The sequence below is a fragment of the Carcharodon carcharias genome, chromosome 5 (genome assembly GCF_017639515.1).
Source record: "Carcharodon carcharias isolate sCarCar2 chromosome 5, sCarCar2.pri, whole genome shotgun sequence".
Lineage (NCBI taxonomy): Eukaryota > Metazoa > Chordata > Chondrichthyes > Lamniformes > Lamnidae > Carcharodon > Carcharodon carcharias.
Window position 1 is genome coordinate 38,320,424 of NC_054471.1, and position 26,688 is coordinate 38,347,111.

General features: G+C 67.6%; 1 protein-coding gene across 1 annotated transcript in view; it reads right to left on the reverse strand.

The window, feature by feature from the left end:
- LOC121277701 (retinitis pigmentosa 1-like 1 protein) overlaps positions 1-26,688 on the reverse strand; it is a gene marked incomplete at its 3' end in the record, with an annotated part of 59,974 nt that overhangs the window by 12,752 nt on the left and 20,534 nt on the right. The gene's annotated exons all lie outside the window — the stretch shown is intronic.

Genomic DNA, 26,688 nt, shown 5'->3' on the forward strand with positions numbered 1-26,688 from the left:
CTCGCTTTCCCTTGGTCTCTCGCTCTCGCTTTCCCTTGGTCTCTCGCTCTCGCTTTCCCTTGGTCTCTCGCTCTCGCTTTCCCTTGGTCTCTCGCTCTCGCTTTCCCTTGGTCTCTCGCTCTCGCTTTCCCTTGGTCTCTCGCTCTCGCTTTCCCTTGGTCTCTCGCTCTCGCTTTCCCTTGGTCTCTCGCTCTCGCTTTCCCTTGGTCTCTCGCTTTCGCTCTTCCTTGGCCTCTCGCTCTCCCTCGGCCGCTCGCTCTCCCTCGGCCACTGGCTCTCGCTCTCCCTCGGCCTCTGGCTCTCGCTCTCCCTCGGCCTCTGGCTCTCGCTCTCCCTCGGCCTCTGGCTCTCGCTCTCCCTCGGCCTCTGGCTCTCGCTCTCCCTCGGCCTCTCGCTGTCCCTCGGCCTCTAGCTTTCGCTGTCCCTCGGCCTCTTGCTCTCGCTGTCCCTCGGCCTCTTGCACTCGCTGTCCCTCGGCCTCTTGCTCTCGCTGTCCCTCGGCCTCTTGCTCTCGCTGTCCCTCGGCCTCTCGCTCTCGCTGTCCCTCGGCCTCTCGCTCTCGCTGTCCCTCGGCCTCTCGCTCTCGCTGTCCCTCGGTGTCTCGCTCTCGCTCTCCCACGGCCTCTCGCTCTCGCTCTCCCACGGCCTCTCGGTCTCCCTCGGCCTCTCGCAATCGCTCTCCCTAGGCCTCTGTCTCTCGCTCTCCCTAGGCCTCTGTCTCTCGCTCTCCCTCGACCACTCGCTCTTGCTCTTCCTAGACCTCTGACACCTCATCTCCCTTAGCCTCTCACTCTCCCTTGGCCTCTCGCCCTCACCCTCCCTCGGCCTCTCGCTCTCCCTAGGCCTCTTGCTCTTCCTCGGCCTCTCACTCTTACTCGGCCTCTGGCTCTCGTGCCCCTTTCGCTCTCCCTCGGCCTCTCACTCTTGATCTTCGTCGGTCTCTCCCTCTGTCTCTCGCTCTCCCTCTGTCTCTCGCTCTCCCTCTGTCTCTCGCTCTCCCTCTGTCTCTCGCTCTCCCTCTGTCTCTCGCTCTCCCTCTGTCTCTCGCTCTCCCTCTGTCTCTCGCTCTCCCTCTGTCTCTCGCTCTCCCTCTGTCTCTCGCTGCGCTCTCCCTCTGTCTCTCGCTGCGCTCTCCCTCTGTCTCTCGCTGCGCTCTCCCTCTGTCTCTCGCTGCGCTCTCCCTCTGTCTCTCGCTCTCGCTTTCCCTCTGTCTCTCGCTCTCGCTCTTCCTCTGTCTCTCGCTGTCGCTCTCCCACGGCCTCTCGCTCTCCCTCGGCCTCTCGCTCTCCCTCGGCTTTTCGCTCTCCCTTGGCCTCTCACTCTCGCTGTCCCTCGGCCTCTTGCTCTCGCTCTCCTTCGGCCTCTCGCTCTCGCTCTCCCACGGCCTCTCGCTCTCGCTCTCCCTCGGCCTCTGGCTCTCGCTCTCCCTCGGCTTCTCGCTCTCGCTCTCCCTCGGCCTCTCGCTCTCGCTCTCCCTTGGCCTCTCGCTCTCGCTCTCCCACGGCCTCTCGCTCTCGCTCTCCCACAGCCTCTCGCTCTCCCACGGTCTTTCACTCTCCCACGGCCTCTCGCTCTCACTCGGCCTCGCGCTCTCCCTCGGCCTCTCACTATTGTTCTCCCTCGGTCTTGCGCTCTTGCTCTTGCGGTCCCTCAGTCTCTCGTCTCGCTGTCTCTCAGTCTCTCGTCTCGCTGTCCCTTGGTGTCTCGCCCTCGCTTGCCCTCGGCCTTTCGCTCTCCCTCAGCCTCTGGCTCTCGCTCTCCCTCGGCCTTGTTCTTGCTCTCCCTCGGCGGCTGGCTCTCTCGCTCTCCCTCGGCCTCTGGCTCTAGCTGTCCCTCGGCCTCTGGCTTTCGCTCTGCCTCAGACTCTCGCTCTCCTTCTGCCTCTTGCTCTCCCTCGGCCTCTCGCTCTCCCGTGGACTCTCACTCTCGCTCTTCCTCGGCCTGTGGCTCTTGCTCTCCCTCGGCTTCTCGCTCTCCCACGGCCTCTCGCTCTCGCTCTCCCTCGGCCTCTCGCTCTCCCTCGACCTCTCGCTCTCCCGTGGTCTCTCGCTCTCCCTCGACCTCTCGCTCTCCCTCGACCTCTCGCTCTCCCTCGACCTCTCGCTCTCCCTCGACCTCTCGCTCTCCCTCGACCTCTCGCTCTCCCTCGGCCTCTCGCTCTCCCTAGGCATCTCGCTCTCCCTCGGCCTCTCTTGCTCTCGCTCTCCCTCGGCCTCTGGATCTTTTTCTCGCTTTCCCTCGGCCTCTCGTTCTTGCTCTCGCTCTCCCTTGGCCTTTCGCTCTCCCTCAGCCTCTCGCTCTCGCCCTCCCTCAGCCTCTCGCTCTCGCTCTCCCTCAGCCTCTCGCCCTCGCTCTCCCTCAGCCTCTCGCTCCCACTCAGCTTCTCACTCTCCCTCGGACACTCGCTCTCCCTCAGCCTCTCGATCTCCCTCGGCCTCTCGCTCTCGCTCTCCCTCGGCCTCTCGCTCTCGCTGTCCCTTGGCCTCTCGCTCTCCCTCTGTCTCTTGCTCTCGCTCTCCCTCGGCCTCTTGCTCTCCCTCGTCCTCTCGCTCCTCGCTCTCGCTCTCCCTCGGCAACTCGCTCTCCCTCGGCCTCCTGCTCTCCCTCGTCCTGTCGCTCTCGCTCGCGCTCTCGCTCTCCCTCGGCCTCTCGCCCTCCCTCGGCCTCTCGCTCTCGCCTTCCCTCAGCCTCGCGTTCTCCCTAGGCCTCTCGCTCTCCCTCGGCCTTTTGCTCTCCCTCGGCCTCTCACTCTCGCTCTCCCTTGGCCTCTCGCTCTCGCTAGGCCTATGGCTCTCGCTCCCCCTCGGCCTATGGCTCCCCCTCGGCCTATGGCTCCCCCTCGTCCTCTCGCTCTCCCTCGTCCTCTCGCTCTCCCTCGTCCTCTCGCTCTCCCTCGTCCTCTCGCTCTCCCTCGGCCTCTCGCTCTCCCTCGGCCTCTCGCTCTCCCTCGGCCTCTCGCTCTCCCTCGGCCTCTCGCTGTCCCTTGGCCTCTCGCTCTCCTTTGGCCTTTCGCTCTCCTTTGGCCTTTCGCTCTCCTTTGGCCTTTCGCTCTCCTTTGGCCTTTCGCTCTCCCTTGGCCTCTCGCTCTCCTTTGGCCTTTCGCTCTCCTTTGGCCTTTCGCTCTCCTTTGGCCTTTCGCTCTCCTTTGGCCTTTCGCTCTCCTTTGGCCTTTCGCTCTCCCTTGGCCTCTCGCTCTCCCTCGGCCTTTGGCTCTCGCTCCCCTTCGGCCTCTCGCTCTCCCTCGGCCTTTGGCTCTCGCTCCCCCTCGGCCTCTCGCTCTCCCTCGGCCTCTGGTTCTCGCTCCCCCTCAGCCTCTTGCTCTCCCTCGGCCTCGGGCTCTCCCTCGGCCTCGGGCTCTCCCTCGGCCTCGGCCTCTCGCTCCCCCTCGGCCTCTCGCTCCCCCTCGGCCTCTCGCTCCCCCTCGGCCTCTCGCTCTCCCTCGGCCTCTCGCTCTCCCTCGGCCTCTCGCTCTCCCTCGGCCTCTCGCTCTCCCTCGGCCTCTCGTTCTCCCTCTCCCTCTGTCTCTCGCTCTCCCTCTGTCTCTCGCTCTCCCTCTGTCTCTCGCTGCTCTCTCCCTCTGTCTCTCGCTCTCGCTCTCCCTCTGTCTCTCGCTCTCGCTCTCCCTCTGTCTCTCGCTCTTGCTCTCCCTCTGTCTCTCGCTCTCGCTCTCCCTCTGTCTCTCGCTCTCGCTCTCCCTCGGCCTCGCGCTCTCCCTCGGCCTCGCGCTCTCCCTCGGCCTCGCGCTCTCCCTCGGCCTCGCGCTCTCCCTCGGCCTCGCGCTCTCCCTCGGCCTCGCGCTCTCCCTCGGCCTCTCGCTCTCCCTCGGCCTCTCGCTCTCCCTCGGCCTCTCGCTCTCCCTCGGCTTCTCGCTCGCCCTCGGCCTCTCGCTCTCGCTGTCCCTCGGCCTCTCGCTCTCGCTGTCCCTCGGCCTCTCGCTCTCGCTGTCCCTCGGCCTCTCGCTCTCGCTGTCCCTCGGCCTCTCGCTCTCGCTCTCCCTCGGCCTCTCGCTCTCGCTCTCCCTCGGCCTCTCGCTCTCGCTCTCCCTCGGCCTCTCGCTCTCGCTCTCCCTCGGCCTCTCGCTCTCGCTCTCCCTCGGCCTCTCGATCTCGCTCTCCCTCGGCCTCTCGCTCTCGCTCTCCCTCGGCCTCTCGCTCTCGCTCTCCCTCGGCCTCTCGCTCTCGCTCTCCCTCGGCCTCTCGCTCTCCCTCGGCCTCTCGCTCTCGCTCTCCCTCGGCCTCTCGCTCTCGCTCTCCCTCTGCCTATCGCTCTCGCTCACCCTCGCCCTCTCACTCTCCCTCGGCCTCTGGCTCCAGCTGTCCCTCTGTCTCGGACTCTCGCTCTCCTTCTGCCTCTCGCTCTCCCCAAGCCTCTTGCTCTCCTTTGGCTTCTCGCTCTCCCTCGGCCTCTCGCTCTCCCTTGGCCTCCCATAGTCAATCTCCCACGGCCTCTCGCTCTCGTTCTCCCACGGCCTCTCGCTCTCGTTCTCCCACGGCCTCTCGCTCTGGCTCTCCCTCGGCCTCTCACTCTGGCTCTCCCTCGGCCTCTCGTTCTCGCTCTCCCTCGGCCTCTCGCTCTCCCTCGGCCTCTCGCAATCGCTCTCCCTAGGCCTCTGTCTCTCGCTCTCCCTAGGCCTCTGTCTCTCGCTCTCCCTCGACCTCTCGATCTTTCTCTTCCTAGACCTCTGACACCTCATCTCCCTTAGCCTCTCACTCTCCCTTGGCCTCTCGCCCTCACCCTCCCTCGGCCTCTCGCACTCCCTAGGCCTCTTGCTCTTCCTCGGCCTCTCACTCTTACTCGGCCTCTGTCTCTCGTGCCCCCTTCGCTCTCCCTCGGCCTCTCACTCTTGATCTTCGTCGGTCTCTGTCTCTCGCTCTCCCTCTGTCTCTCGCTCTCCCTCTGTCTCTCGCTTTCCCTCTGTCTCTCGCTCTCGCTCTTCCTCTGTCTCTTGCTGTCGCTCTCCCTCGGCCTCTCGCTCTCCCTCGGCCTCTCGCTCTCCGTCGGCTTTTCGCTCTCCCTTGGCCTCTCACTCTCGCTGTCCCTCGGCCTCTTGCTCTCGCTCTCCCTCTGTCTCTCGCTCTCGCTCTCCCTCTCCCTCTGTCTCTCGCTCTCCCTCTGTCTCTCGCTCTCCCTCTGTCTCTCGCTCTCCCTCTGTCTCTCGCTCTCCCTCTGTCTCTTGCTCTCCCTCTGTCTCTGTCTCTCGCTCTTGCTCTCCCTCTGTCTCTCGCTCTCGCTCTCCCTCTGTCTCTCGCTCTCGCTCTCCCTGTCTCTCGCTCTCGCTCTCCCTCTGTCTCTCGCTCTCCCTCTGTCTCTCGCTCTCCCTCTGTCTCTCGCTCTCCCTCTGTCTCTCGCTCTCCCTCTGTCTCTCGCTCTCCCTCTGTCTCTCGCTCTCCCTCTGTCTCTCGCTCTCCCTCTGTCTCTCGCTCTCCCTCTGTCTCTCGCTCTCCCTCTGTCTCTCGCTCTCCCTCTGTCTCTCGCTCTCCCTCTGTCTCTCGCTCTCCCTCTGTCTCTCGCTCTCCCTCTGTCTCTCGATCTCCCTCTGTCTCTCGCTCTCCCTCTGTCTCTGTCTCGCTCTTGCTCTCCCTCTGTCTCTCGCTCTCCCTCTGTCTCTCGCTCTCGCTCTCCCTCTGTCTCTCGCTCTCCCTCTGTCTCTCGCTCTCGCTCTCCCTCTGTCTCTCGCTCTCCCTCTGTCTCTCGCTCTCCCTCTGTCTCTCGCTCTCCCTCTGTCTCTCGCTCTCCCTCTGTCTCTCGCTCTCCCTCTGTCTCTCGCTCTCCCTCTGTCTCTCGCTCTCCCTCTGTCTCTCGCTCTCCCTCTGTCTCTCGCTCTCGCTCTCCCTCGGCCTCTTGCTCTCGCTCTCCCTCGGCCTCTCGCTCTCCCTCGGCCTCTCGCTCTCCCTCGGCCTCTCGCTCTCCCTCGGCCTCTCGCTCTCCCTCGGCCTCTCGCTCTCCCTCGGCCTCTCGCTCGCCCTTGGCCTCTCGCTCTCGCTGTCCCTCGGCCTCTCGCTCTCGCTGTCCCTCGGCCTCTCGCTCTCGCTGTCCCTCGGCCTCTCGCTCTCGCTGTCCCTCGGCCTCTCGCTCTCGCTGTCCCTCGGCCTCTCGCTCTCGCTGTCCCTCGGCCTCTCGCTCTCGCTGTCCCTCGGCCTCTCGCCCTAGCTCTCCCTCGGCCTCTCGCTCTAGCTCTCCCTCGGTCTCTCGCTCTCGCTCTCCCTCGGCCTCTCGCTCTCGCTCTCCCTCGGCCTCTCGCTCTCCCTCGGCCTCTCGCTGTCCCTCGGCCTCTCGCTCTCGCTGTCCCTCGGCCTCTCGCTCTCGCTCTCCCTCGGCCTCTCACTCTAGCTCTCCCTCGGTCTCTCCCTCTCGCTCTCCCTCGGCCTCTCGCTCTCGCTCTCCCTCGGCCTCTCGCTCTCGCTCTCCCTCGGCCTCTCGCTCTCGCTCTCCCTCGGCCTCTCGCTCTCGCTCTCCCTCGGCCTCTCGCTCTCGCTCTCCCTCGGCCTCTCGCTCTCCCTCGGCCTCTCGCTCTCCCTCGGCCTCTCGCTCTCCCTCGGCCTCTCGCTCTCCCTCGGCCTCTCGCTCTCCCTCGGCCTCTCGCTCTCCCTCTGTCTCTCGCTCTCCCTCTGTCTCTCGCTCTCGCTCTCCCTCTGTCTCTCGCTCTCACTCTCCCTCTGTCTCTCGCTCTCCCTCGGCCTCGCGCTCTCCCTCGGCCTCGCGCTCTCCCTCGGCCTCGCGCTCTCCCTCGGCCTCTCGCTCTCCCTCGGCCTCTCGCTCTCGCTCTCCCTCGGCCTCGCTCTCGCTCTCCCTCGGCCTCTCGCTCTCCCTCGGCCTCTCGCTCTCGCTCTCCCTCGGCCTCTCGCTCTCGCTCTCCCTCTGCCTATCGCTCTCGCTCACCCTCGCCCTCTCACTCTCCCTCGGCCTCTGGCTCTCCCTCGGCCTCTCGCTGTCCCTCGGCCTCTCGCTCTCGCTGTCCCTCGGCCTCTCGCTCTCGCTCTCCCTCGGCCTCTCACTCTAGCTCTCCCTCGGTCTCTCCCTCTCGCTCTCCCTCGGCCTCTCGCTCTCGCTCTCCCTCGGCCTCTCGCTCTCGCTCTCCCTCGGCCTCTCGCTCTCGCTCTCCCTCGGCCTCTCGCTCTCGCTCTCCCTCGGCCTCTCGCTCTCGCTCTCCCTCGGCCTCTCGCTCTCGCTCTCCCTCGGCCTCTCGCTCTCCCTCGGCCTCTCGCTCTCCCTCGGCCTCTCGCTCTCCCTCGGCCTCTCGCTCTCCCTCTGTCTCTCGCTCTCCCTCTGTCTCTCGCTCTCGCTCTCCCTCTGTCTCTCGCTCTCACTCTCCCTCTGTCTCTCGCTCTCCCTCGGCCTCGCGCTCTCCCTCGGCCTCGCGCTCTCCCTCGGCCTCGCGCTCTCCCTCGGCCTCGCGCTCTCCCTCGGCCTCTCGCTCTCCCTCGGCCTCTCGCTCTCCCTCGGCCTCTCGCTCTCGCTCTCCCTCGGCCTCGCTCTCGCTCTCCCTCGGCCTCTCGCTCTCCCTCGGCCTCTCGCTCTCGCTCTCCCTCGGCCTCTCGCTCTCGCTCTCCCTCGGCCTCTCGCTCTCGCTCTCCCTCGGCCTCTCGCTCTCGCTCTCCCTTGGCCTCTCGCTCTCGCTCTCCCTCGGCCTCTCGCTCTCGCTCTCGTTCTCCCTCGGCCTCTCGCTGTCCCTCGGCCTCTGGCTCTAGCTGTCCCTCTGCCTCGGACTCTCACTCTCCTTCTGCCTCTCGCTCTCCCCAAGCCTCTTGCTCTCCTTTGGCTTCTCGCTCTCCCTCGGCCTCTCGCTCTCCCTTGGCCTCCCATAGTCAATCTCCCTCGGCCTCTTGCTCTCGTTCTCCCTCGGCCTCTCGCTCTGGCTCTCCCTCGGCCTCTCACTCTGGCTCTCCCTCGGCCTCTCGCTCTCGCTCTCCCTCGGCCTCTCGCTCTCCCTCGGCCTCTCGCAATCGCTCTCCCTAGGCCTCTGTCTCTCGCTCTCCCTAGGCCTCTGTCTCTCGCTCTCCCTCGACCACTCGCTCTTGCTCTTCCTAGACCTCTGACACCTCATTTCCCTTAGCCTCTCACTCTCCCTTGGCCTCTCGCCCTCACCCTCCCTCGGCCTCTCGCTCTCCCTAGGCCTCTTGCTCTTCCTCGGCCTCTCACTCTTACTCAGCCTCTGGCTCTCGTGCCCCTTTCGCTCTCCCTCGGCCTCTCACTCTTGATCTTCGTCGGTCTCTCGCTCTCGCTCTCCCTCTGTCTCTCGCTCTCCCTCTGTCTCTCGCTCTCCCTCTGTCTCTCGCTCTCCCTCTGTCTCTCGCTCTCCCTCTGTCTCTCGCTCTCCCTCTGTCTCTCGCTGCGCTCTCCCTCTGTCTCTCGCTCTCGCTTTCCCTCTGTCTCTCGCTCTCGCTCTTCCTCTGTCTCTTGCTGTCGCTCTCCCACGGCCTCTCGCTCTCCCTCGGCCTCTCGCTCTCCCTCGGCCTCTCGCTCTCCCTCGGCCTCTCGCTCTCCCTCGGCCTCTCGCTCTCCCTCGGCTTTTCGCTCTCCCTTGGTCTCTCACTCTCGCTGTCCCTCGGCCTCTTGCTCTCGCGCTCCTTCGGCCTCTCGCTCTCGCTCTCCCACGGCCTCTCGCTCTCGCTCTCCCTCGGCCTCTCGCTCTCGCTCTCCCACGGCCTCTCGCTCTCGCTCTCCCACGGCCTCTGGCTCTCGCTCTCCCTCGGCTTCTCGCTCTCGCTCTCCCTCGGCCTCTTGCTCTCGCGCTCCTTCGGCCTCTCGCTCTCGCTCTCCCACGGCCTCTCGCTCTCGCTCTCCCTCGGCCTCTCGCTCTCCCACGGCCTCTCGCTCTCGCTCTCCCACGGCCTCTGGCTCTCGCTCTCCCTCGGCTTCTCGCTCTCGCTCTCCCTCGGCCTCTCGCTCTCGCTCTCCCTCGGCCTCTCGCTCTCGCTCTCCCACGGCCTCTCGCTCACGCTCTCCCATGGCCTCTCGCTCACGCTCTCCCATGGCCTCTCGCTCTCGCTCTCCCACGGCCTCTGTCTCTCGCTCTCCCACGGCCTCTCGCTCTCGCTCTCCCACGGCCTCTCGCTCTCGCTCTCCCACGGCCTCTCGCTCTCGCTCTCCCTCGGCCTCTCGCTCTCGCTCTCCCTCGGCCTCTCGCTCTCGCTCTCCCACGGCCTCTCGCTCTCGCTCTCCCACGGCCTCTCGCTCTCGCTCTCCCACGGCCTCTCGCTCTCGCTCTCCCACGGCCTCTCGCTCTCGCTCTCCCTCGGCCTCTCGCCCTCGCCCTCCCTCGGCCTCTTGCTCTTCCTCGGCCTCTCACTCTTACTCGGCCTCTGGCTCTCGTGCCCCTTTCGCTCTCCCTCGGCCTCCCACTCTTGATCTTCGTTGGTCTCTCGCTCTCGCTCTCGCTCTCCCTCTGTCTCTCGCTCTCCCTCTGTCTCTCGCTCTCCCTCTGTCTCTCGCTCTCCCTCTGTCTCTCGCTCTCCCTCTGTCTCTCGCTCTCCCTCTGTCTCTCGCTCTCCCTCTGTCTCTCGCTTTCCCTCTGTCTCTCGCTGCGCTCTCCCTCTGTCTCTCGCTCTCACTTTCCCTCTGTCTCTCGCTCTCGCTCTTCCTCTGTCTCTTGCTGTCGCTCTCCCACGGCCTCTCGCTCTCCCTCGGCCTCTCGCTCTCCCTCGGCTTTTCGCCCTCCCTTGGCCTCTCACTCTCGCTGTCCCTCGGCCTCTCGCTCTCGCTCTCCTTCGGCCTCTCGCTCTCGCTCTCCCACGGCCTCTCGCTCTCGCTCTCCCTCGGCCTCTCGCTCTCGCTCTCCCACGGCTTCTGGCTCTCGCTCTCCCACGGCCCCTCGCTCTCGCTCTCCCACGGCCTCTCGCTCTCCCACAGCCTCTCGCTCTCCCTCGGCCTCTCGCTCTCCCTCGGCCTCGCGCTCTCCCTCGGCCTCGCGCTCTCCCTCGGCCTCGCGCTCTCCCTCGGCCTCGCGCTCTCTCTCGGCCTCTCACTATCGTTCTCCCTCGGTCTTGCGCTCTTGCTCTTGCGGTCCCTCAGTCTCTCGTCTCGCTGTCTCTCAGTCTCTCGTCTCGCTGTCCCTTGGCCTCTCGCTCTCCCTCTGTCTCTTGCTCTCGCTCTCCCTCGGCCTCTTGCTCTCCCTCGTCCTCTCGCTCTCGCTCTCGCTCTCCCTCGGCAACTCGCTCTCCCTCGGCCTCCTGCTCTCCCTCGTCCTGTGGCTCTCGCTCGCGCTCTCGCTCTCCCTCGGCCTCTCGCTCTCCCTCGGCCTCTCGCTCTCCCTCGGCCTCTCGCTCTCGCCCTCCCTCGGCCTCTCGCTCTCGCCCTCCCTCGGCCTCTCGCTCTCGCCCTCCCTCGGCCTCTCGCTCTCGCCTTCCCTCAGCCTCGCGTTCTCCCTAGGCCTCTCGCTCTCCCTCGGCCTTTCGCTCTCCCTCGGCCTCTCACTCTCGCTCTCCCTTGGCCTCTCGCTCTCGCTAGGCCTATGGCTCTCGCTCCCCCTCGGCCTATGGCTCCCCCTCGGCCTATGGCTCCCCCTCGGCCTTTGGCTCCCCCTCGGCCTCTTGCTCTCCCTCATCCTCTGGCTCTCTCTCGTCCTCTCGCTCTCCCTCGTCCTCTCGCTCTCCCTCGTCCTCTCGCTCTCCCTCGGCCTCTCACTCTGGCTCTCCCTCGGCCTCTCGCTCTCGCTCTCCCTCTGCCTCTCGCTCTCCCTCGGCCTCTCGCAATCGCTCTCCCTAGGCCTCTGTCTCTCGCTCTCCCTAGGCCTCTGTCTCTCGCTCTCCCTCGACCACTCGCTCTTGCTCTTCCTAGACCTCTGACACCTCATCTCCCTTAGCCTCTCACTCTCCCTTGGCCTCTCGCCCTCACCCTCCCTCGGCCTCTCGCCCTCCCTAGGCCTCTTGCTCTTCCTCGGCCCCTCACTCTTACTCGGCCTCTGTCTCTCGTGCCCCTTTCGCTCTCCCTCGGCCTCTCACTCTTGATCTTCGTCGGTCTCTCGCTCTCGCTCTCCCTCTGTCTCTCGCTCTCCCTCTGTCTCTCGCTCTCCCTCTGTCTCTCGCTCTTCCTCTGTCTCTTGCTCTCCCTCTGTCTCTTGCTCTCCCTCTGTCTCTTGCTCTCCCTCTGTCTCTCGCTCTCCCTCTGTCTCTCGCTCTCCCTCTGTCTCTCGCTCTCCCTCTGTCTCTCGCTCTCCCTCTGTCTCTCGCTCTCCCTCTGTCTCTCGCTCTCCCTCTGTCTCTCGCTCTCCCTCTGTCTCTCGCTCTCCCTCTGTCTCTCGCTGCGCTCTCCCTCTGTCTCTCGCTCTCGCTTTCCCTCTGTCTCTCGCTCTCGCTCTTCATCTGTCTCTTGCTGTCGCTCTCCCACGGCCTCTCGCTCTCCCACGGCCTCTCGCTCTCCCACGGCCTCTCGCTCTCCCACGGCCTCTCGCTCTCCCTCGGCCTCTCGCTCTCCCTCGGCCTCTCGCTCTCCCTCGGCTTTTCGCTCTCCCTTGGCCTCTCACACTCGCTGTCCCTCGGCCTCTTGCTCTCGCTCTCCTTCGGCCTCTCGCTCTCGCTCTCCCACGGCCTCTCGCTCTCGCTCTCCCTCGGCCTCTCGCTCTCGCTCTCCCACGGCCTCTCGCTCTCGCTCTCCCACGGCCTCTGGCTCTCGCTCTCCCTTGGCTTCTCGCTCTCGCTCTCCCTCGGCTTCTCGCTCTCGCTCTCCCTCGGCCTCTCGCTCTCGCTCTCCCACGGCCTCTCGCTCTCGCTCTCCCACGGCCTCTCGCTCTCGCTCTCCCACGGCCTCTCGCTCTCGCTGTCCCACGGCCTCTCGCTCTCGCTGTCCCACGGCCTCTCGTTCTCGCTGTCCCACGGCCTCTCGCTCTCGCTCTCCCACGGCCTCTCGCTCTCGTTCTCCCACGGCCTCTCGCTCTCGCTCTCCCACGGCCTCTCGCTCTCGCTCTCCCACGGCCTCTCGCTCTCGCTCTCCCACGGCCTCTCGCTCTCGCTCTCCCACGGCCTCTCGCTCTCGCTCTCCCACGGCCTCTCGCTCTCGCTCTCCCACGGCCTGTGGCTCTCGCTCTCCCACGGCCTCTCGCTCTCGCTCTCCCACGGCCTCTCGGTCTCCCTCGGCCTCTCGCAATCGCTCTCCCTAGGCCTCTGTCTCTCGCTCTCCCTAGGCCTCTGTCTCTCGCTCTCCCTCGACCACTCGCTCTTGCTCTTCCTAGACCTCTGACACCTCATCTCCCTTAGCCTCTCACTCTCCCTTGGCCTCTCGCCCTCACCCTCCCTCGGCCTCTCGCTCTCCCTAGGCCTCTTGCTCTTCCTCGGCCTCTCACTCTTACTCGGCCTCTGGCTCTCGTGCCCCTTTCGCTCTCCCTCGGCCTCTCACTCTTGATCTTCGTCGGTCTCTCCCTCTGTCTCTCGCTCTCCCTCTGTCTCTCGCTCTCCCTCTGTCTCTCGCTCTCCCTCTGTCTCTCGCTCTCCCTCTGTCTCTCGCTCTCCCTCTGTCTCTCGCTCTCCCTCTGTCTCTCGCTCTCCCTCTGTCTCTCGCTCTCCCTCTGTCTCTCGCTGCGCTCTCCCTCTGTCTCTCGCTCTCGCTTTCCCTCTGTCTCTCGCTCTCGCTCTTCCTCTGTCTCTCGCTGTCGCTCTCCCACGGCCTCTCGCTCTCCCTCGGCCTCTCGCTCTCCCTCGGCTTTTCGCTCTCCCTTGGCCTCTCACTCTCGCTGTCCCTCGGCCTCTTGCTCTCGCTCTCCTTCGGCCTCTTGCTCTCGCTCTCCCACGGCCTCTCGCTCTCGCTCTCCCTCGGCCTCTGGCTCTCGCTCTCCCTCGGCTTCTCGCTCTCGCTCTCCCTCGGCCTCTCGCTCTCGCTCTCCCTCGGCCTCTCGCTCTCGCTCTCCCACGGCCTCTCGCTCTCGCTCTCCCACAGCCTCTCGCTCTCCCACGGTCTTTCACTCTCCCACGGCCTCTCGCTCTCACTCGGCCTCGCGCTCTCCCTCGGCCTCTCACTATTGTTCTCCCTCGGTCTTGCGCTCTTGCTCTTGCGGTCCCTCAGTCTCTCGTCTCGCTGTCTCTCAGTCTCTCGTCTCGCTGTCCCTTGGTGTCTCGCCCTCGCTTGCCCTCGGCCTTTCGCTCTCCCTCAGCCTCTGGCTCTCGCTCTCCCTCGGCCTTGTTCTTGCTCTCCCTCGGCGGCTGGCTCTCTCGCTCTCCCTCGGCCTCTGGCTCTAGCTGTCCCTCGGCCTCTGGCTTTCGCTCTGCCTCAGACTCTCGCTCTCCTTCTGCCTCTTGCTCTCCCTCGGCCTCTCGCTCTCCCGTGGACTCTCACTCTCGCTCTTCCTCGGCCTGTGGCTCTTGCTCTCCCTCGGCTTCTCGCTCTCCCACGGCCTCTCGCTCTCGCTCTCCCTCGGCCTCTCGCTCTCCCTCGAACTCTCGCTCTCCCGTGGTCTCTCGCTCTCCCTCGACCTCTCGCTCTCCCTCGACCTCTCGCTCTCCCTCGACCTCTCGCTCTCCCTCGACCTCTCGCTCTCCCTCGGCCTCTCGCTCTCCCTAGGCATCTCGCTCTCCCTCGGCCTCTCTTGCTCTCGCTCTCCCTCGGCCTCTGGATCTTTTTCTCGCTTTCCCTCGGCCTCTCGTTCTTGCTCTCGCTCTCCCTTGGCCTTTCGCTCTCCCTCAGCCTCTCGCTCTCGCCCTCCCTCAGCCTCTCGCTCTCACTCTCCCTCAGCCTCTCGCTCTCACTCTCCCTCAGCCTCTCGCCCTCGCTCTCCCTCAGCCTCTCGCTCCCACTCAGCTTCTCACTCTCCCTCGGACACTCGCTCTCCCTCAGCCTCTCAATCTCCCTCGGCCTCTCGCTCTCGCTCTCCCTCGGCCTCTCGCTCTCGCTGTCCCTTGGCCTCTCGCTCTCCCTCTGTCTCTTGCTCTCGCTCTCCCTCGGCCTCTTGCTCTCCCTCGTCCTCTCGCTCCTCGCTCTCGCTCTCCCTCGGCAACTCGCTCTCCCTCGGCCTCCTGCTCTCCCTCGTCCTGTCGCTCTCGCTCGCGCTCTCGCTCTCCCTCGGCCTCTCGCCCTCCCTCGGCCTCTCGCTCTCGCCTTCCCTCAGCCTCGCGTTCTCCCTAGGCCTCTCGCTCTCCCTCGGCCTTTCGCTCTCCCTCGGCCTCTCACTCTCGCTCTCCCTTGGCCTCTCGCTCTCGCTAGGCCTATGGCTCTCGCTCCCCCTCGGCCTATGGCTCCCCCTCGGCCTATGGCTCCCCCTCGGCCTCTTGCTCTCCCTCGTCCTCTTGCTCTCCCTCGTCCTCTTGCTCTCCCTCGTCCTCTCGCTCTCCCTCGTCCTCTCGCTCTCCCTCGTCCTCTCGCTCTCCCTCGGCCTCTCGCTCTCCCTCGGCCTCTCGCTCTCCCTCGGCCTCTCGCTCTCCCTCGGCCTCTCGCTCTCCCTCGGCCTCTCGCTGTCCCTTGGCCTCTCGCTCTCCCTTGGCCTCTCGCTCTCCTTTGGCCTTTCGCTCTCCTTTGGCCTTTCGCTCTCCTTTGGCCTTTCGCTCTCCCTTGGCCTCTCGCTCTCCCTCGGCCTTTGGCTCTCGCTCCCCCTCGGCCTCTCGCTCTCCCTCGGCCTTTGGCTCTCGCTCCCCCTCGGCCTCTCGCTCTCCCTCGGCCTCTGGTTCTCGCTCCCCCTCAGCCTCTTGCTCTCCCTCGGCCTCGGGCTCTCCCTCGGCCTCGGGCTCTCCCTCGGCCTCGGGCTCTCCCTCGGCCTCGGGCTCTCCCTCGGCCTCGGCCTCTCGCTCCCCCTCGGCCTCTCGCTCCCCCTCGGCCTCTCGCTCCCCCTCGGCCTCTCGCTCTCCCTCGGCCTCTCGCTCTCCCTCGGCCTCTCGCTCTCCCTCGGCCTCTCGTTCTCCCTCTCCCTCTGTCTCTCGCTCTCCCTCGGCCTCTCGCTCTCCCTCGGCCTCTCGCTCTCGCTCTCCCTCGTCCTCTCGCTCTCCCTCAGCCTCTCACTATGGCTCTCACTAGTCCTCTCGCTCTCCCTCGGCCTCTCATTCTTGATCTCCCTCGGCCCCTCACTCTTCCTAGGCCTCTCACTCACCATCTCCCTTGGCCTTGGCCTCTCGCTCTCCCTCAGACTTTCGCACTCCCTCGGCCTCTCACTCTCCCTCAGTCTCTCGCTCCCCCTCGGTCTCTCGCTCCCCCTCGGTCTCTCGCTCTCCCTCGGCCTCTCGCTCTCCCTCGGCCTCTCGCTCTCCCTCGGCCTCTCGCTCTCCCTCGGCCTCTCGCTCTCCTTCGGCCTCTCGCTAAGGCTCTCGCTCGTTCTCTCGCTCTCGCTCTCCCTTGGCCTCTCGCTCTCCCTTGGCCTCTCGCTCTCCCTTGGCCTCTCGCTCTCCCTCGGCCTCTCGCTCTCCCTCGGCCTCTCGCTCTCCCACGGTCTCTCGCTCTCACCCTCCCTCGGCCTCTCGCTCTCGCTCTCCCTCTGCCACAGCCTATGGCTCTCGCTCCCCCTCGGCCTCTCGCTCCCCCTCGGCTTCTCATTCTCCCTCGGACACTCGCTCTCCCTCCACCTTTCAATCTCCCTCGGCCTCTCGCTCTCGCTCTCCCTCAGCTTCTCGCTCTCGCTCTCCCTCGGCCTTTCGCTCTCCCTCGGCCTTTCGCTCTCCCTCGGCCTTTCGCTCTCCCTCGGCCTTTCGCTCTCCCTCGGCCTTTCGCTCTCCCTCGGCCTCTCGCTGTCGCTCTCCCTCGGCCTCTCGCTGTCGCTCTCCCTCGGCCTCTCGCTGTCGCTCTCCCTCGGCCTCTCGCTGTCGCTCTCCCTCGGCCTCTCGCTGTCGCTCTCCCTCGGCCTCTCGCTGTCGCTCTCCCTCGGCCTCTCGCTGTCGCTCTCCCTCGGCCTCTCGCTGTCGCTCTCCCTCGGCCTATGGCTCTCGCTCCCCCTTGGCCTCTGGCTCTCCCTTGGCCTCTGGCTCTCCCTTGGCCTCTGGCTCTCCCTCGGCCTCTGGCTCTCCCTCGGCCTCTGGCTCTCCCTCGGCCTCTCGCTCTCCCTCGGCCTCTGGCTCTCGCTGCCCCTCGGCCTCTCGCTCTCCCTCGGCCTCTGGCTCTCGCTGCCCCTCGGCCTCTGGCTCTCCCTTGGCCTCTGGCTCTCCCTTGGCCTCTGGCTCTCCCTTGGCCTCTGGCTCTCCCTCGGCCTCTGGCTCTCCCTCGGCCTCTCGCTCTCCCTCGGCCTCTGGCTCTCGCTCCCCCTCGGCCTCTCGCTCCCCCTCGGCCTCTCGCTCCCCCTCGGCCTCTCGCTCCCCCTCGGCCTCTCGCTCCCCCTCGGCCTCTCGCTCCCCCTCGGCCTCTCGCTCCCCCTCGGCCTCTCGCTCTCCCTCGGCCTCTCGCTCTCGCTCTCCCTCGGTCTTTCGCTCTCGCCCTCCCTCGGCCTCTCGCACTCGCCCTCCCTCGGCCTCTCACTCTCGCCCTCCCTCGGCCTCTCGCTCTCCCTCGCCCTCTCGCTCTCGCTGTCCCTCGGCCTCTCGCTCTCCCTCTGTCTCTCGCTCTCGCTCTCCCTCGGCCTCTCGCTCTCCCTCGGCCTCTCGCTCTCCCTCGGCCTCTCGCTCTCCCTCGGCCTCTCGCTCTCCCTCGGCCTCTCGCTCTCCCTCGGCCTCTCGCTCTCCCTCGTCCTCTCGCTCTCGCTCTCCCTCGGCCTCTCGCTCTCCCTCGGCCTCTCGCTCTCCCTCGTCCTGTTGCTCTCGCTCGCGCTCTCGCTCTCCCTCGGCCTCGCGCTCTCCCTCGGCCTCTCGTTCTCGCCCTCCCTTGGCCTCTCACTCTCGCCCTCCCTCGGCCTCTCGCTCTCCCTCGTCCTGTCGCTCTCGCTCTCGCTCGCGCTCTCGCTCTCCCTCGGCCTCGCTCGCGCTCTCCCTCGGCCTCTCGCTCTCGCCCTCCCTCGGCCTCTCACTCTCGCCCTCCCTCGGCCTCTCGCTCACGCCTTCCCTCAGCCTCGCGTTCTCCCTCGGCCTCTCACTCTCCCTCGGCCTCTCACTCTCCCTCGGCCTCTCGCTCTCCCTCGGCCTCTCCCTCGGCCTCTCCCTCTCGCTCTCCCTCGGCCTCTCCCTCTCGCTCTCCCTCGGCCTATGGCTCTCGCTACCCCTCGGCCACTGGCTCTCCCTCGGCTTCTGGCTCTCCCTCGTCCTCTGGCTCTCCCTCGTCCTCTGGCTCTCCCTCGTCCTCTGGCTCTCCCTCGGCCTCTGGCTCTCCCTCGGCCTCTCGTTCTCCCTCGGGCTCTCGCTCACCCTCGGCCTGTCTCTCGCTCTCCCTCGGCCTGTCTCTCTCGCTCTCCCTCGGCCTCTCTCTCTCGCTCTCCCTCGGTCTTTCGCTCTCGCCCTCCCTCGGCCTCTCGCTCTTGCCCTCCCTCAGCCTCTCGCTGTCCCTCGGCCTCTCGCTCTCGCTGTCCCTCAGCCTCTCGCTCTCGCTCTCCCTCGGCCTCTCGCTCTCCCTCTGACTCTCGCTCTCGCTGTCCCTCGGCCTCTCGCTCTCCCTCGGCCTCTCGCTCTCCCTCGTCCTCTCGCTCTCGCTCTCCCTCGGCCTCTCGCTCTCCCTCGGCCTCTCGCTCTCCCTCGGCCTCTCGCTCTCCCTCTGCCTCTCGCTCTCCCCCGTCCTGTCGCTCTCGCTCGCGTTCTCGCTCTCCCTCGGCCTCTCGCTCTCCCTCGGCCTCTCGCTCTCCCTCGGCCTCTCGCTCTCGCCTTCCCTCGGCCTCGCGTTCTCCCTCGGCCTCTCGCTCTCCCTCGGCCTCTCGCTCTCCCTCGGCCTCTCGCTCTCCCTCGGCCTCTCGCTCTCGCTCTCCCTCGGCCTCTCGCTCTCGCTCTCCCTCAGCTTCTCGCTCTCGCTCTCCCTCGGCCTTTCGCTCTCCCTCGGCCTTTCGCTCTCCCTCGGCCTTTCGCTCTCCCTCGGCCTTTCGCTCTCCCTCGGCCTTTCGCTCTCCCTCGGCCTCTCGCTGTCGCTCTCCCTCGGCCTCTCGCTGTCGCTCTCCCTCGGCCTCTCGCTGTCGCTCTCCCTCGGCCTCTCGCTGTCGCTCTCCCTCGGCCTCTCGCTGTCGCTCTCCCTCGGCCTCTCGCTGTCGCTCTCCCTCGGCCTCTCGCTGTCGCTCTCCCTCGGCCTATGGCTCTCGCTCCCCCTTGGCCTCTGGCTCTCCCTTGGCCTCTGGCTCTCCCTTGGCCTCTGGCTCTCCCTCGGCCTCTGGCTCTCCCTCGGCCTCTGGCTCTCCCTCGGCCTCTCGCTCTCCCTCGGCCTCTGGCTCTCGCTGCCCCTCGGCCTCTCGCTCTCCCTCGGCCTCTGGCTCTCGCTGCCCCTCGGCCTCTGGCTCTCCCTTGGCCTCTGGCTCTCCCTTGGCCTCTGGCTCTCCCTTGGCCTCTGGCTCTCCCTCGGCCTCTGGCTCTCCCTCGGCCTCTCGCTCTCCCTCGGCCTCTGGCTCTCGCTCCCCCTCGGCCTCTCGCTCCCCCTCGGCCTCTCGCTCCCCCTCGGCCTCTCGCTCCCCCTCGGCCTCTCGCTCCCCCTCGGCCTCTCGCTCCCCCTCGGCCTCTCGCTCCCCCTCGGCCTCTCGCTCTCCCTCGGCCTCTCGCTCTCGCTCTCCCTCGGTCTTTCGCTCTCGCCCTCCCTCGGCCTCTCGCACTCGCCCTCCCTCGGCCTCTCGCTCTCGCCCTCCCTCGGCCTCTCGCTCTCCCTCGCCCTCTCGCTCTCGCTGTCCCTCGGCCTCTCGCTCTCCCTCTGTCTCTCGCTCTCGCTCTCCCTCGGCCTCTCGCTCTCCCTCGGCCTCTCGCTCTCCCTCGGCCTCTCGCTCTCCCTCGGCCTCTCGCTCTCCCTCGGCCTCTCGCTCTCCCTCGGCCTCTCGCTCTCCCTCGGCCTCTCGCTCTCGCTCTCCCTCGCCCTCTCGCTCTCCCTCGGCCTCTCGCTCTCCCTCGTCCTGTTGCTCTCGCTCGCGCTCTCGCTCTCCCTCGGCCTCGCGCTCTCCCTCGGCCTCTCGTTCTCGCCCTCCCTTGGCCTCTCACTCTCGCCCTCCCTCGGCCTCTCGCTCTCCCTCGTCCTGTCGCTCTCGCTCTCGCTCGCGCTCTCGCTCTCCCTCGGCCTCGCTCGCGCTCTCCCTCGGCCTCTCGCTCTCGCCCTCCCTCGGCCTCTCACTCTCGCCCTCCCTCGGCCTCTCGCTCACGCCTTCCCTCAGCCTCGCGTTCTCCCTCGGCCTCTCACTCTCCCTCGGCCTCTCACTCTCCCTCGGCCTCTCGCTCTCCCTCGGCCTCTCCCTCGGCCTCTCCCTCTCGCTCTCCCTCGGCCTCTCCCTCTCGCTCTCCCTCGGCCTATGGCTCTCGCTACCCCTCGGCCACTGGCTCTCCCTCGGCTTCTGGCTCTCCCTCGTCCTCTGGCTCTCCCTCGTCCTCTGGCTCTCCCTCGTCCTCTGGCTCTCCCTCGGCCTCTCGCTCTCCCTCGGCCTCTCGTTCTCCCTCGGGCTCTCGCTCACCCTCGGCCTGTCTCTCGCTCTCCCTCGGCCTGTCTCTCTCGCTCTCCCTCGGCCTCTCTCTCTCGCTCTCCCTCGGTCTTTCGCTCTCGCCCTCCCTCGGCCTCTCGCTCTTGCCCTCCCTCAGCCTCTCGCTGTCCCTCGGCCTCTCGCTCTCGCTGTCCCTCAGCCTCTCGCTCTCGCTGTCCCTCGGCCTCTCGCTCTCCCTCTGTCTCTCGCTCTCGCTGTCCCTCGGCCTCTCGCTCTCCCTCGGCCTCTCGCTCTCCCTCGTCCTCTCGCTCTCGCTCTCCCTCGGCCTCTCGCTCTCCCTCGGCCTCTCGCTCTCCCTCGGCCTCTCGCTCTCCCTCGGCCTCTCGCTCTCCCCCGTCCTGTCGCTCTCGCTCGCGTTCTCGCTCTCCCTCGGCCTCTCGCTCTCCCTCGGCCTCTCGCTCTCCCTCGGCCTCTCGCTCTCGCCTTCCCTCGGCCTCGCGTTCTCCCTCGGCCTCTCGCTCTCCCTCGGCCTCTCGCTCTCCCTCGGCCTCTCGCTCTCCCTCGGCCTCTCGCTCTCGCTCTCCCTCGGCCTCTCACTCTCGCTCTCCCTCGGCCTCTCACTCTCGCTCTCCCTCGGCCTCTCACTCTCGCTCTCCCTCGGCCTCTCACTCTCGCTCTCCCTCGGCCTCTGGCTCTCCCTCGTCCTCTGGCTCTCCCTCGTCCTCTGGCTCTCCCTCGTCCTCTGGCTCTCCCTCGGCCTCTGGCTCTCCCTCGGCCTCTGGCTCTCCCTCGGCCTCTCGCTCTCCCTCGGCCTCTCGCTCTCGCTCTCCCTCGGCCTCTCGCTCTCGCTCTCCCTCGGCCTCTCGCTCTCGCTCTCCCTCGGCCTCTCGCTCTCGCTCTCCCTCGGCCTCTCGCTCTCGCTCTCCCTCGGCCTCTCGCTCTCGCTCTCCCTCGGCCTCTCGCTCTCGCTCCCCCTCGGCCTCTCGCTCTCGCTCTCCCTCGGCCTCTCGCTCTCGCTCTCCCTCGGCCTCTCGCTCTCGCTCTCCCTTGGCCTCTCGCTCTCGCTCTCCCTCGGCCTCTCGCTCTCGCTCTCCCTCGGCCTCTCGCTCTCCCTCGGCCTCTTGCTCTCGCTCTCCCTCGGCCTCTCGCTCTCGCTCTCCCTCGGCCTCTCGCTCTCGCTCTCCCTCGGCCTCTCGCTCTCGCTCTCCCTCGGCCTCTCGCTCTCGCTCTCCCTCGGCCTCTGGCTCTCCCTCGCCCTCTGGCTCTCCCTCGCCCTCTGGCTCTCCCTCGCCCTCTGGCTCTCCCTCGCCCTCTGGCTCTCCCTTGGCCTCTCGCTCTCCCTCGGCCTCTCGCTCTCGCTCTCCCTCGGCCTCTCGCTCTCGCTCTCCCTCGGCCTATGGCTCTCCCTTGGCCTCTCGCTATCCCTCGGCCTCCTGCTGTCCCTCAGCCTCTCGCTCTCCCTCGGCCTCTGGCTCTCGCTCCCCCTCGGCCTCTCGCTCCTCCTCGGCCTCTCGCTCCCCCTCGGCCTCTCGCTCCCCCTCGGCCTCTCGCTCTCGCTCTCCCTCTCTCTCTCGCTCTCCCTCGGCCTCTCTCTCTCGCTCTCTCTCGGCCTCTCTCTCTCGCTCTCCCTCGGTCTTTCGCTCTCGCCCTCCCTCGGCCTCTCGCTCTCCCTCAGCCTCTCGCTCTCGCTGTCCCTCGGCCTCTCGCTCTCGCTGTCCCTCGGCCTCTCGCTCTCGCTGTCCCTCGGCCTCTCGCTCTCGCTCTCCCTCGGCCTCTCGCTCTCGCTCTCCCTCGGCCTCTCGCTCTCCCTCGGCCTCTCGCTCTCGCTCTCCCTCGGCCTCTCGCTCTCGCTCTCCCTCGGCCTCTCGCTCTCGCTCTCCCTCGGCCTCTCGCTCTCGCTCTCCCTTGGCCTCTCGCTCTCGCTCTCCCTCGGCCTCACGCTCTCGCTCTCCCTCGGCCTCTCGCTCTCCCTCGGCCTCTCGCTCTCGCTCTCCCTCGGCCTCTCGCTCTCGCTCTCCCTCGGCCTCTCGCTCTCGCTCTCCCTCGGCCTCTGGCTCTCCCTCGCCCTCTGGCTCTCCCTCGCCCTCTGGCTCTCCCTCGCCCTCTGGCTCTCCCTCGCCCTCTGGCTCTCCCTCGCCCTCTGGCTCTCCCTCGCCCTCTCGCTCTCCCTCGGCCTCTCGCTCTCCCTCGGCCTCTCGCTCTCGCTCTCCCTCGGCCTCTCGCTCTCGCTCTCCCTCGGCCTATGGCTCTCCCTTGGCCTCTCGCTATCCCTCGGCCTCCTGCTGTCCCTCAGCCTCTCGCTCTCCCTCGGCCTCTGGCTCTCGCTCCCCCTCGGCCTCTCGCTCCTCCTCGGCCTCTCGCTCCCCCTCGGCCTCTCGCTCCCCCTCGGCCTCTCGCTCTCGCTCTCCCTCTCTCTCTCGCTCTCCCTCGGCCTCTCTCTCTCGCTCTCTCTCGGCCTCTCTCTCTCGCTCTCCCTCGGTCTTTCGCTCTCGCCCTCCCTCGGCCTCTCGCTCTCCCTCGGCCTCTCGCTCTCGCTGTCCCTCAGCCTCTCGCTCTCGCTGTCCCTCGGCCTCTCGCTCTCGCTGTCCTTCGGCCTCTCGCTCTCCCTCTGTCTCTCGCTCTCGCTCTCCCTCGGCCTCTCGCTCTCCCTCGTCCTCTCGCTCTCGCTCTCCCTCGGCCTCTCGCCCTCCCTCAGCCTCTCGCTCTCCCTCGGCCTCTCGCTCTCGCTGTCCCTCAGCCTCTCGCTCTCGCTGTCCCTCGGCCTCTCGCTCTCCCTCTGTCTCTCGCTCTCGCTGTCCCTCGGCCTCTCGCTCTCCCTCGGCCTCTCGCTCTCCCTCGGCCTCTCGCTCTCCCTCGTCCTCTCGCTCTCGCTCTCCCTCGGCCTCTCGCTCTCCCTCGGCCTCTCGCTCTCCCCCGTCCTGTCGCTCTCGCTCGCGTTCTCGCTCTCCCTCGGCCTCTCGCTCTCCCTCGGCCTCTCGCTCTCGCCTTCCCTCGGCCTCGCGTTCTCCCTCGGCCTCTCGCTCTCCCTCGGACTCTCGCTCTCCCTCGGCCTCTCGCTCTCCCTCGGCCTCTCGCTCTCGCTCTCCCTCGGCCTCTCGCTCTCGCTCTCCCTCGGCCTCTCACTCTCGCTCTCCCTCGGCCTCTGGCTCTCCCTCGGCCTCTGGCTCTCCCTCGTCCTCTGGCTCTCCCTCGGCCTCTGGCTCTCCCTCGGCCTCTGGCTCTCCCTCGGCCTCTGGCTCTCCCTCGGCCTCTGGCTCTCCCTCGGCCTCTCGTTCTCCCTCGGGCTCTCGCTCTCCCTCGGCCTCTCGCTCTCGCTCTCCCTCGGCCTCTCGCTCTCGCTCTCCCTCGGCCTCTCGCTCTCGCTCTCCCTCGGCCTCTCGCTCTCGCTCTCCCTCGGCCTCTCGCTCTCGCTCTCCCTCGGCCTCTCGCTCTCGCTCTCCCTCGGCCTCTCGCTCTCGCTCTCCCTCGGCCTCTCGCTCTCGCTCTCCCTCGGCCTCTCGCTCTCGCTCTCCCTCGGCCTCTCGCTCTCGCTCTCCCTCGGCCTCTCGCTCTCGCTCTCCCTCGGCCTCTCGCTCTCGCTCTCCATCGCCCTCTGGCTCTCCCTTGGCCTCTCGCTCTCCCTCGGCCTCTCGCTCTCGCTCTCCCTCGGCCTATGGCTCTCCCTTGGCCTCTCGCTCTCCCTCAGCCTCCTGCTGTCCCTCAGCCTCTCGCTCTCCCTCGGCCTCTGGCTCTCGCTCCCCCTCGGCCTCTCGCTCCCCCTCGGCCTCTCGCTCCCCCTCGGCCTCTCGCTCCCCCTCGGCCTCTCGCTCCCCCTCGGCCTCTCGCTCCCCCTCGGCCTCTCGCTCCCCCTCGGCCTCTCGCTCCTCCTCGGCCTCTCGCTCTCGCTGTCCCTCGGCCTCTCGCTCTCGCTGTCCCTCAGCCTCTCGCTCTCGCTGTCCCTCGGCCTCTCGCTCTCGCTGTCCCTCGGCCTCTCGCTCTCCCTCTCGCTCTCCCTCGGCCTCTCGCTCTCCCTCGGCCTCTCGCTCTCCCCCGTCCTGTCGCTCTCGCTTGCGTTCTCGCTCTCCCTCGGCCTCTCGCTCTCCCTCGGCCTCTCGCTCTCCCTCGGCCTCTCGCTCTCGCCTTCCCTCGGCCTCGCGTTCTCCCTGGGCCTCTCACTCTCCCTCGGCCTCTCGCTCTCCCTCGGCCTCTCACTCTCGCTCTCCCTCGGCCTCTCGCTCTCGCTCTCCCTCGGCCTCTGGCTCTCCCTCGGCCTCTGGCTCTCCCTCGTCCTCTCGCTCTCCCTCGTCCTCTCGCTCTCCCTCGTCCTCTCGCTCTCCCTCGTCCTCTCGCTCTCCCTCGTCCTCTCGCTCTCCCTCGTCCTCTCGCTCTCCCTCGGCCTCTGGCTCTCGCTCTCCCTCGGCCTCTGGCTCTCGCTCTCCCTCGGCCTCTCGCTCTCGCTCTCCCTCGGCCTCTGGCTCACCCTCGGCCTCTGGCTCTCCCTCGTCCTCTCGCTCTCCCTCGTCCTCTCGCTCTCCCTCGTCCTCTCGCTCTCCCTCGTCCTCTCGCTCTCCCTCGTCCTCTCGCTCTCCCTCGGCCTCTGGCTCTCGCTCTCCCTCGGCCTCTGGCTCTCGCTCTCCCTCGGCCTCTGGCTCTCGCTCCCCCTCAGCCTCTCGCTCTCCCTCGGCCTCTGGCTCTCGCTCCCCCTCGGCCTCTCGCTCCCCCTCGGCCTCTCGCTCCCCCTCGGCCTCTCGCTCCCCCTCGGCCTCTCGCTCCCCCTCGGTCTCTCGCTCTCCCTCGGTCTCTCGCTCTCGCTCTCCCTCGGTCTCTCGCTCTCGCTCTCCCTCGGTCTCTCACTCCCCCTCGGCCTCTCGCTCTCGCTCTCACTCTTGCTCTCGCTCTTCCTTGGCCTCTCACTCTCCCTAGACTTCTCGCTTTCGCTCTTTCTAGACCTCTCACTCCCCATCTCCCTTGGCCCCTCGGTCTCGCCCTCCCTTGACCCCTCGTTCACGTTCTCCCTCGGCCCCTCGCTCTCGCTCTCCCTCGGCCTCTCGCTCTCGCTCTCCCTCGGCCTCTCGCTCTCCCTCGGCCTCTCACTCTCCCTCGGCCTCTCACTCTCACTCGGCCTCTGGCTCTCGATCTTCCTCGGCCTCTCACTCTCCCTCCGGCTCTCGCTCCCCCTCAGCCTCGCCCTCTCTCTCTCCCTCGCCCTCTCTCTCTCCCTCGCCCTCTCTCTCTCCCTCGCCCTCTCTCTCTCCCTCGCCCTCTCGCTCTCCCTCGGCCTCTCGCTCTCCCTCGGCCTCTCGCTCTCCCTCGGCCTCTCGCTCTCCCTCGGCCTCTCGCTCTCCCTCGGTCTCTCGCTCTCCCTCGGTCTCTCGCTCTCCCTCGGTCTCTCGCTCCCCCTCAGCCTCTCGCTCTGGCTCCCCCTCAGCCTCTTGCTCTCCCTCGTTCTCTTGCTCTGACTGTCCCTCGGCCTCTCGCTCTCCCTCGGCCTCTCACTAAGGCTCTCGCTCGTTCTCTCGCTCTCGCTCTCCCTTGGCCTCTCATTCTCGATCTCCCTCGGCCTCTCACTCTCCCTCAGCCTCTCACTGTCGCTCTCCCTCAGCCTCTCGCTCTCCCTCGGTCTCTCGCTCTCGCTCTCCCTCGGTCTCTCGCTCTCCCTCGGTCTCTCGCTCTCGCTCTCCCTCGGCCTCTCGCTCCTCCTCGGCCTCTCGCTCCCCCTCGGCCTCTCGCTCCCCCTCGGCCTCTCGCTCTCGCTCTCCCTCTCTCTCTCGCTCTCCCTCGGCCTCTCTCTCTCGCTCTCTCTCGGCCTCTCTCTCTCGCTCTCCCTCGGTCTTTTGCTCTCGCCCTCCCTCGGCCTCTCGCTCTCGCCCTCCCTCGGCCTCTCGCTCTCCCTCGGCCTCTCGCTCTCGCTGTCCCTCGGCCTCTCGCTCTCGCTGTCCCTCGGCCTCTCGCTCTCGCTGTCCCTCGGCCTCTCGCTCTCCCTCTCGCTCTCGCTCTCCCTTGGCCTCTCGCTCTCCCTCGGCCTCTCGCTCTCCCCCGTCCTGTCGCTCTCGCTCGCGTTCTCGCTCTCCCTCGGCCTCTCGCTCTCCCTCGGCCTCTCGCTCTCCCTCGGCCTCTCGCTCTCGCCTTCCCTCGGCCTCGCGTTCTCCCTGGGCCTCTCACTCTCCCTCGGCCTCTCGCTCTCCCTCGGCCTCTCGCTCTCCCTCGGCCTCTCGCTCTCCCTCGGCCTCTCACTCTCGCTCTCCCTCGGCCTCTCGCTCTCGCTCTCCCTCGGCCTCTGGCTCACCCTCGGCCTCTGGCTCTCCCTCGTCCTCTCGCTCTCCCTCGTCCTCTCGCTCTCCCTCGTCCTCTCGCTCTCCCTCGGCCTCTGGCTCTCGCTCTCCCTCGGCCTCTGGCTCTCGCTCTCCCTCGGCCTCTGGCTCTCGCTCCCCCTCAGCCTCTCGCTCTCCCTCGGCCTCTGGCTCTCGCTCCCCCTCGGCCTCTCGCTCCCCCTCGGCCTCTCGCTCCCCCTCGGACTCTCGCTCCCCCTCGGACTCTCGCTCCCCCTCGGCCTCTCGCTCCCCCTCGGCCTCTCGCTCCCCCTCGGCCTCTCGCTCTCCCTCGGTCTCTCGCTCTCGCTCTCCCTCGGTCTCTCACTCCCCCTTGGCCTCTCGCTCTCGCTCTCACTCTTGCTCTCGCTCTTCCTTGGCCTCTCACTCTCCCTAGACTTCTCGCTTTCGCTCTTTCTAGACCTCTCACTCCCCATCTCCCTTGGCCCCTCGGTCTCGCCCTCCCTTGACCCCTCGTTCACGTTCTCCCTCGGCCCCTCGCTCTCGCTCTCCCTCGGCCTCTCGCTCTCCCTCGACCTCTCGCTCTCCCGTGGTCTCTCGCTCTCCCTCGACCTCTCGCTCTCCCTCGACCTCTCGCTGTCCCTCGGCCTCTCGCTCTCCCTAGGCATCTCGCTCTCCCTCGGCCTCTCTTGCTCTCGCTCTCCCTCGGCCTCTGGATCTTTTTCTCGCTTTCCCTTGGCCTCTCGTTCTTGCTCTCGCTCTCCCTTGGCCTTTCGCTCTCCCTCAGCCTCTCGCTCTCGCCCTCCCTCAGCCTCTCGCTCTCACTCTCCCTCAGCCTCTCGCCCTCGCTCTCCCTCAGCCTCTCGCTCCCACTCAGCTTCTCACTCTCCCTCGGACACTCGCTCTCCCTCAGCCTCTCAATCTCCCTCGGCCTCTCGCTCTCGCTCTCCCTCGGCCTCTCGCTCTCGCTGTCCCTTGGCCTCTCGCTCTCCCTCTGTCTCTTGCTCTCGCTCTCCCTCGGCCTCTTGCTCTCCCTCGTCCTCTCGCTCCTCGCTCTCGCTCTCCCTCGGCAACTCGCTCTCC